The sequence below is a fragment of the Zootoca vivipara genome, chromosome 14 (genome assembly GCF_965207765.1).
Source record: "Zootoca vivipara chromosome 14, rZooViv2.hap1.1, whole genome shotgun sequence".
Taxonomy (NCBI): domain Eukaryota; kingdom Metazoa; phylum Chordata; class Lepidosauria; order Squamata; family Lacertidae; genus Zootoca; species Zootoca vivipara.
In genome coordinates this window covers 20,914,399-20,925,016 of record NC_142597.1, presented here as the reverse complement: position 1 = coordinate 20,925,016, position 10,618 = coordinate 20,914,399, and the positions used below count along the sequence as shown (strand labels likewise).

Here is a 10,618-nt window from a genome sequence, read left to right as displayed (position 1 = left end):
GCTGCAACACCTAATTTGCAGCATGAACCTCTGCGCTATGAATGTGCATTGAGCCATTCAAAGAAATTGCCCAAAGTGTCCCAAGCTGCTCTTTGTGATCAAGAGGACCAGAAACTTGATTTCAAAAAAGGAGGAGGAGGAGGCAAAGCTTCTCTAAATGCTTGGTTTTCAGGGGGGAAACTTCACAGTAATGCTCATCCCTCAGTCTGTTGAAAGGATGAATGAATCATTCATTTACAGCGGGTGTGGTAGTTCTGAAGAAAAGGGCCTTGGTATATTAGGTTAGTTACCACTGTCTGCTACTAACAGTCAAATCCATTTTTATAGCAATTACATCTTATCTTTATGGCCAAATGCCCTTGTATGCAAAACAAACACCTGCAGGGAATATAATTGCCAAGGAGTTTAATTAGATAGGGAGCACACTGCAGACCACAGCAGGCAAAAATACTTCTGTAGGCAGCACATGTAGCGAATCAGCTGTCACAAGACACGGGGGTGATGAGTGCCGGATGGCGCCACAAGTCTGCACCTCTGACCTGACCTCCCTCCAGCTGAGTTGCTGTTGCATTCAGGGATATAGAGTATGGACAGGAGGCAGGGTGCAAATGTTCCACTGGAGCCAATCCAGTGCTTTTGCCAGCATGCTTCCACCATGCCAATCTCTCTGCTTCTCTTCTCCATGCCAGCATGCAGCAACGACTCAGCCCGCAGGGAGGCAAATAAGCAGCGCACAGCCCCGCCGTGCCATCTCTTGCTGGTGGTGACCAGAAGTTCAGATGCCTTTGAAAGGGGAGTTGATAAAGCTCCATCGGTGGGTATTAACAACTGCACATAACTGGCATGCCATGTTCAGAGGCAGTGTTTGGGGGGCAGTGGTAGCATAGGACTGTTAGCTGTAGGGTTGCCATATGTCCAGAATATCCCACAGTCGAAAGCAGTGTCTGGGCAGAAATCACACAAAAAAGTCTTGGGAAATCCGGACATATGGCAACACATGTCAGCAGTGTTGGTTTTGGCGACAAAAGCTCAACAAATTTGGCCAAAAGAAAAAGCTCAACAGCTTTTTTGTCTGGAATTTCACTTTTTGAAATATGGCAACCCTAGTTATCTCCATATTCTGTTTGTGGTCTGACTGGGAAGCAAGAATGCTGGACCACAGTAAAGAGTTGCCAACATTTTGGGGGCCCATGTTTCTTTTGGGGGGGATTTTGGAATTTTGAGAGGATGCTGTGGGCATCGCCCTTTCTGGCTGCTTCTCACCATCCTCTCCTGGAGCAACCCCACCGCGACCCTGAGACAGGTAGAAAGCAAGAAAGTGAAAACACGCTCACATACATACTCTCTGCCATTTCGGGGGTGTACCGTAGATAAAAGTTAGATACAGTGGAATGAAACAGATTCTTTTGAATTTGCATGATTTTACACAGATCCCAAACACTATCAAATCAAAGCTTATCGTGGTATACTGTGCTATTATACCAAGTCAGAACAACGGTCCATCTAGCTCAGTACTGTCTGCTCTGACTCTTAGCAAATATGCAGGATTTCAGTCGGGGTGTCTCCCAGCCCTACCAGGAAATGCCAAGAATTGAAACTGGGACTTTCTGCATGCAAGGGCTGTGCTTGGCCACTGTACTTTACAATTCTTCAACCCCGCAAAAAAATGAAACACAATTCTAGTCCTCATGCTTCTCAATTAAAGGCTGATGTAATGCAGCTATGAGAAATTGCCTTATACCAAGTCAGACCATGGCTGGATGTAGCTGAGTATTTTCCACGCTTCCTGGCAGGAGCTTTTCATGGTTTAGGACAGGGGATGTCCCCAACTCTACCCAGAGATGCCAAAGATTGAACCTGCATGCAAAATAGAGGCTCCATCACTGAGCTACATCCCTTCCCATGCACATCTTAGCTATACAGTTGGAATAAAGGTAAAAGGACCCCTGACCATTAGGTCCAGTTGTGACCGACTCTGGGGTTGCGCGCTTATCTCGCATTATTGGCAAAGGGAGCCGGCGTACAGCTTCCAGGTCATGTGGCCAGCATGACAAAGCCGCTTCTGGCAAACCGCTGTAGCCGTTCCTATTTATCTACTTGCATTTTGACGTGCTTTCGAACTGTTAGGTTGGCAGGAGCTGGGACCAAGCAACAGGAGCTCACCCCGTCACAGGGATTCGAACCACCGACCTTCTGATCAGCAAGCCCTAGGCTCAGTGGTTTAACCACAGCGCCACCTGGGGAATAGAAAGCATTAAAAACAAAAGGCAAGCATATGATTCCAGGATGCTACGCTTTGTATATTCAAACACACGTAGGAATTTAGTTAAGAAGGATCAGCCTTAAACTGTAGCCCTGGCTCAGAAACTGTGGCCTTTTTGCACAGCACAAGAAGCATTGCTGCCACCTATTGGGAGTAGAGTGCACTTTTCAAATTGAATTGACAAGGCAGCAAAGGGTCAATTCCCTTACCACTACAGAGTTGAGCTTTCCTGCTTTTCCAGTGTGCTAATGAATCAGTTTCCCTGCCAGGCAATGTTCAGTTGTAGCTGCACATAAGGGAGAATTCCAGTTTACAACACTTCTCCTAGCATAGCATAGCTTCAGGGACTCAGCTCTTCAGCAGCAAATATAATGTTTTAAGTGCCTTATACAAATGAGGCACTAGATGGCGATGGTGAGCTTATGGCAAATTCAATATATTTTTCAAAACTTTTTTTTAAAAAAGCATTTTCACAGCGTTTTTTTTTTAAAAAAACCATATGTCTAGATTCCACCCAGGTACACCGGGTGGCACTGTGGGTTAAACCACAGAGCCTAGGGCTTGCTGATCAGAAGGTCGGCGGTTCGAATCCCCACGACGGGGTGAGCTCCTGTTGCTCGGTCCCAGCTCCTGCCAACCTAGCAGTTCGAAAGCATGTCAAAGTGCAAGTAGATAAGCAGGTACCGCCACAGCGGGAAGGTAGACGGTGTTTCCGTGTGCTGCTCTGGTTCGCCAGAAGTGGCTTTGTCATGCTGGCCACATGACCTGGAAGCTGCACGCCAGCTCCCGCAGCCAATAATGTGAGATGAACGCCGCAACCCCAGAGTTGGTCACGACTGGACCTAATGGTCAGGGGTCCCTTTACCTTTACCTAGATTCTACCCAGGAATCGGAACAGGAAAGCATGGGAGCTTAAGACACAGTGTTAATATAGGCAGTGCTCATCCTACTCAGAGTAGACCCATTGGAATTAAGGAGCCTAAGTTAATCATGTCCATTGACTTCAATGTGTCTACTCTGCACTGGAAACATGCATATGTGAATTTCACAAACTGATTGGAAGTCAATAAGTGAGATCGATACACCTGTCCTTGATATTCTACTGCACCCTTTCCCAATCAGATGCTCTCCAGAAATTCTGGACTTCACCTGGGTTTTGAAACATAGCTGCCTGGAGCTGATGGCACCAGGTTTGTGAAAACTGTTCTAGTGCAACTCACCTGTGTCATCCGATCCTGAGGGATCCATTTCCACCTTGTTTAATTTACACACTCTTACTATACTGAAATATTTAAAAGCGGAAGCTTTGCAGGGTACCCATCAATGCTGAAACAACTGAATGTTTTGAATCCACGAAATATGCTTGACCTTATCTTCATTTTGTTTGCTTTCATTTCTTGCCACACTGGAAATTTGCAAGGACAAGGAGAAGATTGTGAGAACGAGTTCAATTGCACAAGAAGACAAAGAAACCCTTCGACATGCCCAGCAGGTATAAAGTAGGCAAATAATGATTTGTCTGTTTGCTTTTAAAACTGCACTTGTTTGTTGTGTTTGCTAGATTTTTCTTCAGCGATGCCCAACATGGTAATAACAGAATAAATGATGTAAGGAGGGGGCTGCTGCCCAAGACGGAGGTAGTAAGGGAACACCTAGCTCCTTTAAATGAATTCAAATCTCCAGGGCCTGATGAGCTGCATCCAAGGGTAATAAAGGAGCTTGTGGGTGTAATTCAGAGCCTTTGTCTAATATCATTGAGAATTATTGGAGAACAGGTGAGGTCCCTACAGACTGGAGGCAGGCAAATGTTGTCCCCATCTTCAAAAGGGGGGGGGGAGGAAGACCCAGGTAACTACTGACCGGGGAGCTTATCGATACTAGGGAAGGTCCTAGAACAGATAATTCAACAATCGATCTGTGAGCATTTAGAAAAGAATGGAGTAATTACTAAGACCCAACATGGGTTTCTCAAAAATAAGCCGTGCCAGACCAATCTGATTTCTCTTTTTGATGGAATTACTGTATCTTGATTTCAGTAAGGCTTTTGACAAAGTCCCCCACTATATTCTTGAGAGGAAGCTGGTAAAATGTGGGTTGAACAAGATAACTGTCAGGTGGATTTGTAGCTGGTTGACTGACCAAACCTAAAAAGTACTCATTAATGGTTCCTCAAGTGGGGTGCCACAGGGTTCTGTCCTGGGCCCATTGTTGTTCAACGTCTTTATAAATGACTTGGATGAAGGAACTGAGGGGGATGCTCATCAAATTTGCAGATGACACCAAACTGGGAGGGGTAGCTAATACCACAGAACACAGAATCAGAATTCAGAATGACCTTAACAGATTGGAGAGCTGGGGACAAGCTAACAAAATGAATTTCAATAGGGACAAACGAAAGATTCTGCACTTAGGCAGGAAGAACCAGATGCACAAATATAGGATGGAAGACACCTGGCTTACTAGCAGTACATGTGAAAAGGATCTAGGGGTCTTGGTGGACCACAAGCTTAACATGAGTCAACAGTGTGATGCAGCAGCAAAAAAAGCTAATGCTATTCTAGGCCGCATCAACAGAAGTATAGTGTCCAGATCATGAGAAGTAATAGAAGCGCTCTATTCTGCCTTGGTCAGACCACACTAGGAATACAGTGTCCAATTCTGGGCGCCACAGTTTAAGAAGGATGTTGACAAGCTGGAATGTGTGCAGAGGAGGGCAACCAAGATGATCAAGGATCTGGAAACTAAGCCTTACGAGGAGTGCTTGAAGGAGCTGGGTATGTTTTATCCTGGAAAAGAGGAGATTGAGAGGAGATAGGATAGCCATCTTCAAATATCTTAAGAGTTGTCACATGGAAGACGGAACAAGCTTGTTTTCTCCTGCTCTGGAGGGTAGGACTCAAACCAATGGCTTCAAGTTGCAAGAAAGGAGATTCCGACTAAACATTCGGAAAAACCTTCTGACAGTAAGAGCTGTTCAGCAGTGGAACAGACTCCCATGAGAGGTGGAGGACTCTCTTTCCTTGGAGGTTTTTAGACAGAGGTTGGATGACCATCTGCCAGAGATGCTTTAGCTGAGATTCCTGCATTGCAGGGGGTTGGATTAGATGACCCTTCCAGCTCTAAGATTCTATGACTCTATGAAATCTTTGAATGATTGCTGGACTGAAATGCATAATTAAAATAAAAAAACCTCACCATGCCTTTAACATCCTAGTAACAACACAGATTTCTCATTACTTATGTAGGTTAAGAGCCAAACTGTGATAGCAGAAAATTGCAGATAAATTACATATTGCATTTATGGCCTTGGGGAGATGAAGGGTCTTTGTTTTGCTGGTGAGTGATTGATGTGCTGTTAACCTTATAAAGCAAGGGTGATATCCAATGCATCACAGGCAACTCAAAGTTTCCAACTGCAATCCTCATCTAGAGTCCATCCTTTGAAGGTAAGTGTTCCATGACATTACCTGTCAGCATCCCTGTATTCATCCCAATTTCATGTCATGCATTTTGCTTTCAGGTTTTTTCTGCCTGGGTAGCGACTCAACCCCTCTCCCGTGCCCAGAAGGCACCTTTCGCTCGACAGGAAGGTCTCCCTCCCATTCATGTGTGGCCTGCCCTGTGAACTTTTTCAATGCTAAGCTGGGCCAAGCAGCTTGCTTCCCATGCGGCTCAGAGGCTGTGCAGCCCAAGGAAGGTCAAAGAACTTGTGTCTGCCTTCGGGAAGGCCGAGTATTCCAGGTAAATGCATGCTGAATAGGTGGGTCAGCTGGAAGCGCCCTCATCCTCTATGTATTTGTCCAATCACTTTCCAAAGTCAAGTAAAAGAGTAGCCATGACTGCATCTAGTGGCATTAAATTCCATAAACCACTTAAAAGGATGTCCGCCCATCCTTGAACCTCCCACCAAACGCTTCCATTGGGTGTCCCCAAATTCTAGTGCTAAGAGAACACCATCTCCCTAGCACGTCCTCCATCCTATGCATACTTTTATAAACTTTGCCGATATCCTCCCACTTCCTAAATTAGGAACATAGGAAGGTTCCTTATCAAGCCAGAATACTGCTCCATAGATTATAGAATCATAGAGCTGGGAAGGACCACAAGGATCATCTAGTCCAACCCCCTGCAATGCAGGAATCTTTCACCCAATGTGGGGCTTGAACCCACGGCCCTAAGATAGGGGGTGGATGTACACACAGGGGGTAAATGCTATAAATAGTTCAGAAATTAGATCGTTATGACAAAAGGGGAGGGAAAACCTATGGAAAATCACGTATAAAAAATTCCTGCTCTCTGTCGCCATCTTGTGTTGCATGTTTATAATGCATTCAAATAATTGCTTCTTTGCTTATGTGGCTGAGCCCTAAAAGTCTCATGCTCTACCAACTGTGCTCCATCTAACTCACTATTGTCTACACTGACAGCAGCTCTATGGGGTTTCAGGCAGAGGATATTCCTAGCCCTACCTGAAGGTGCTGAGGATTGAACATTCTACATGCAAAACAGATGCTCTGCCCCTGAGCTATAGTCATTCCTTTAAGCTATAAGAACATAGGAAGCTGCTTTATGCTGACTCAGACCATTGGTCCACCTAACTGAATATTGATGATGCTGACTAGCAGGCAATTCCCAGCCCTTCCTGGAGATGCCATAGATTGAACCTTCCTCTAAAATAAAATGCTGCAAACTTTGTAGCCTTTCCCCATAGGGAAAGATGCCTTGGGGTTTGGGTCATTTTGGTTGCCTTTTTTAAAATTCTAGAGGAACACTCCTTCCTTCCTTCCTTCCTTCCTTCCTTCCTTCCTTCCTCCCTCCCTCCCTCCCTCCCTCCCTCTCTTTCTTTCTTTCTTTCTTTCTTTCTTTCAAATTAAGAATAAATAAATAAATAAGTGGTGTGAATCACTGAGCTAACAAAAATAAATAAATGCAAAACACAGTATTCTCGTTGCAGCCTAGTGATGCTCAGTGCCCATGTGCCCCTGGGTATAAAAGCCCTATAGAAGACCGGAGATGGGACTGTGTCAAGCAGGTGTATGACATCTGCAGGGATGGTGCTGTCCGGAACGAAGAGGGGCAATGCTTAACTCAGGAAGGATGGCGCCACTACTGCTCAGACAAGGTACTGCACGCTATGTCATAACACAGGGCAGCCAGTTCCCACTGAATGGCTGTGAGTAATGCTTGGGTTTGTTTTTTTAAGTTACATTCTCTTGCTTCACTTTGGGTTACTAATCTTTCCATCTTTGCCCATTTCCAGTAAGTTCCCCTTCATCTGAAGTTTCTTAAGCAACCGTGCCCTCAGTTTCGGTAGATTTCCCAAGCGCCAAGCTTGCCAACTGCCAAAGGACACAGCCATTGCTCATGGTAAATTCTGCTGGTGCTGCAGTTTACGTGCCTCTCAGTCATAACAATATTACAAAACCTGAAGTGCCAAACAGCTTGGATAGATCTAAGGTCTAGCAAGGCTTTAGATTTGAGCTAGGTCGCTGCTCAGGTTTTTCAGGATTTCCTTAGCTCCTAATTAGCACCTTTGACAGCAAGCAGAGCTGTACAAAAGAGGAGAGTGTTTCAACTTCCCACCTAAAGGTGAATTCAAAGCCGAAGCAGCTATTCCCACACTCATTGTCCTCTGCTCTGAGCACATCTGTCAAGCAGCAGTCCATTTTTCAGAATCCTGATTTGTGGGTCACATTTTTGCTCATGTTTGTAGTAATGATCATCGTTCCAAGTCCTAACCTGTGAGTCATGTTTTCAGTCCTTTTTAGGCTTCCTGAATCTTGACCCACAGGTATATTTTCATTCCCTTTTTGGGAGTCATGGGTCACCTTTTTGGTTAGTTTCCAGAGTCCTGACAACCAGACACCCATTACTGAAACTCTACAAGCAGGACTTGAACACAACAGCCCTCTCCCAGCTTGTGATTCTGAGCAGCAGATATCCTTCTCAATCAAGGTAGAATGTAGCCTTCCAAAGTCATCCAAGTTGGCAGTCACCATGACTGCCTCCTGTGGAAGTGAATTCCGTAGTTTAATTTTGCACTGTGTAAAGATGCCCTTTCTTTTGTCTCCCCCGAATCTTCCAGCATCCAGCTTCATTGGATCAGCCCCATTGAGTGCCAGACCTTACGTTCATCTCACTTTCTCTGCTAGGTCTGTGCTCTCCCCAAGGATTATCAGGGATATGACAAAGTTCTCGGCCTCTGCTTTTGCCAAGCGGACAACCTGGACAGTCTGTGCAACCGCCTGTGCCGAAGACGACAAAGGAGCATTTTCCAATTTGTCAGTGAAAAAGAATCGGCCCGATTTTCTTTGGCCTTCAGAAATGGGAGCCAGGTGAAAAACAAAAACAACCAGAACTCATCAGCAGAAGTGTAACAGGCTGGGCTCAAGCAGGGTTAAAGACCCATGGCAATTTCTGTTAACAGGTTGCCAGCAGGGTCCCTGTCTCTGGTGAAATAGAGCTGCCCAATCAGCATGAAAGGGGAGAGCTTTTAGCCACTGAGTCTACCCTCCCTTTGTGCTTATTGGAGCCAATGAGAGTGAAAGGCAATGAGTCAGCCACTGAGGATTGGCTCCTAGGGTCACTCTGGAGAAGGCACTCAGGAAGAACAACGAGGAGGAATTGTTCTTTATGCTCCAAAGCTCAGCATTTAGGAACAGGGAAAGCACAAGGTGCCAAAGTTTCAAGAGAATGGTGTGCAAGTTCTGTTTCATGCAATGGAACTTGGAGGAAAACACAATTTAAGTCACTCCCCCCAAAAAGATACTGGAGCATTCTGAATCATGCGCACAAAATGACCACTCCCTGCATTAAATGGGAGGGGGGATTTTTGCGTGGTCGCACGCAGCCCCCTGGACCACACAGTGGCTACCTGGTAGTTCGGATCTGGCCACTACTTCTGCAGGCTGGATACATAGGTTCTCCGCCTACCCCAGCCAATCGTCCAATCCCGCCTGGGGAGGTGTTGCCAGGGGAAAGGCCAGGTAAACAATTTAAGTCACTCCCCCCCCCCAAAAAAAAGATACTGGAGCATTCTGAATCATGCACACAGAAAATAATAGAAGTAGCTGAAAGGCAACACGTGGAGATCTGTATTGATTGTTGCAATGCATCCCTCATTATTATTATTGCATTAGATTATTGCGTAATCTTAGATTCATAATCTTAGAAGGGGGCGTGGCTGCAAGGGAGCAAAGCCATGACTATTATGGAGTGATCCTGCACTTCTAAATTTGTCAGTACACTGCTGATCATAAGCAACTTGTTTTGTTGGGAATCTGCATTGACAAGGCAGGTGTGGGGTGGGCTAGTAGGCCAACATCCTCCCACCTGCCTTCCCAGAGGTCTTGTTGCTAAGGCTGTGTGCAGACTCTTGTTTGCACTGCACCCAATGCGCTCCCATTGTGGAACTGGGAAGAGATGCGCAAACGACATTAGCCACAGTCCATATCTATTCTGTCGTTCCTTAGGAAATACTGTGTTCTGATGTGCTTTCTCTCAAACCAATGCCAACATGAACTGAGAAAAAGAGTGACCTAGTTGTGGTTTTATGGCAGTAGTGTGCAAACAGCCTTTGTCTTTCTGCCACTGATGCTTCTTGGTTGCAACCCTGCTTTTCATTGGGGTGAAGCGTCAACGGCACCCAGGCCAGGTCAAGGCTTTCCTCTGCCTGAAGCCAACAACAGGATAGTACCTGCCCATCCCTCTTCCAGGTGGACCAGCAAAGTCCAATAGCAAAGTCCAGAGGACCACAACTCATCCAGCCCTAATGTAGAGGTTCCTTTTGGCAACCCTGCATATTGTTGCAAAATGTACTGAGAGCAGCGTTGCTTTCGCCATTTCTCTTGCGTACATCCAAACTGATGGCCCATCAGTGCAAATACTGCCAGGAGGTAAAACCTGGGCTCTCAAGACTTCTCCTTCAAATCCTTTATAGCTTGACGTTTTATTGGAAGAGATAAGAGCGTCGCTGCAGCTGTTCGATTTCCACACACCAAATGGGTGCACCTCAGAGGAGAACAAGAAATCGTGTCCTGTATACGTGGTAAAAACAAGTGGTAAGGAACAAGTTCTGTCCTTTTGATCTATGGATTGCATTTATAACGCCTTTTCTCTCCAAATAGCTCAAGGACAAGGTAGCGTAACTGGCTCCATCCACCCTCTCCATTTTATCTTCAGAACAACCCTGTGAGTTAGGCTGCACTGAGAGACAGTGACCAGCTCAAGGTCACTCAGTGATTTTTATGACAGGGGAAATTTGAACTCAGGTCTCCCAAATTCTAGCTGGACACTGGAATGACAACATCACATCTGATCTCTCTTTTTCTTACAGTTTTCCACTCTTAATCTTGT

The 10,618-nt window shown here is 45.6% G+C and overlaps 1 long non-coding RNA gene across 1 annotated transcript; it reads left to right on the top strand.

Annotated features, from left to right (window-relative positions):
• Positions 1 to 3,499: 3,499 nt before the first annotated feature.
• LOC132591212 (uncharacterized) lies at positions 3,500 to 9,156 on the top strand. The gene is made up of 3 exons (XR_015947056.1): positions 3,500 to 6,004; positions 7,218 to 7,385; positions 8,416 to 9,156. It is a non-coding gene; the product is annotated as an uncharacterized LOC132591212 (long non-coding RNA).
• The last annotated feature ends 1,462 nt before the right edge of the window (positions 9,157 to 10,618 follow it).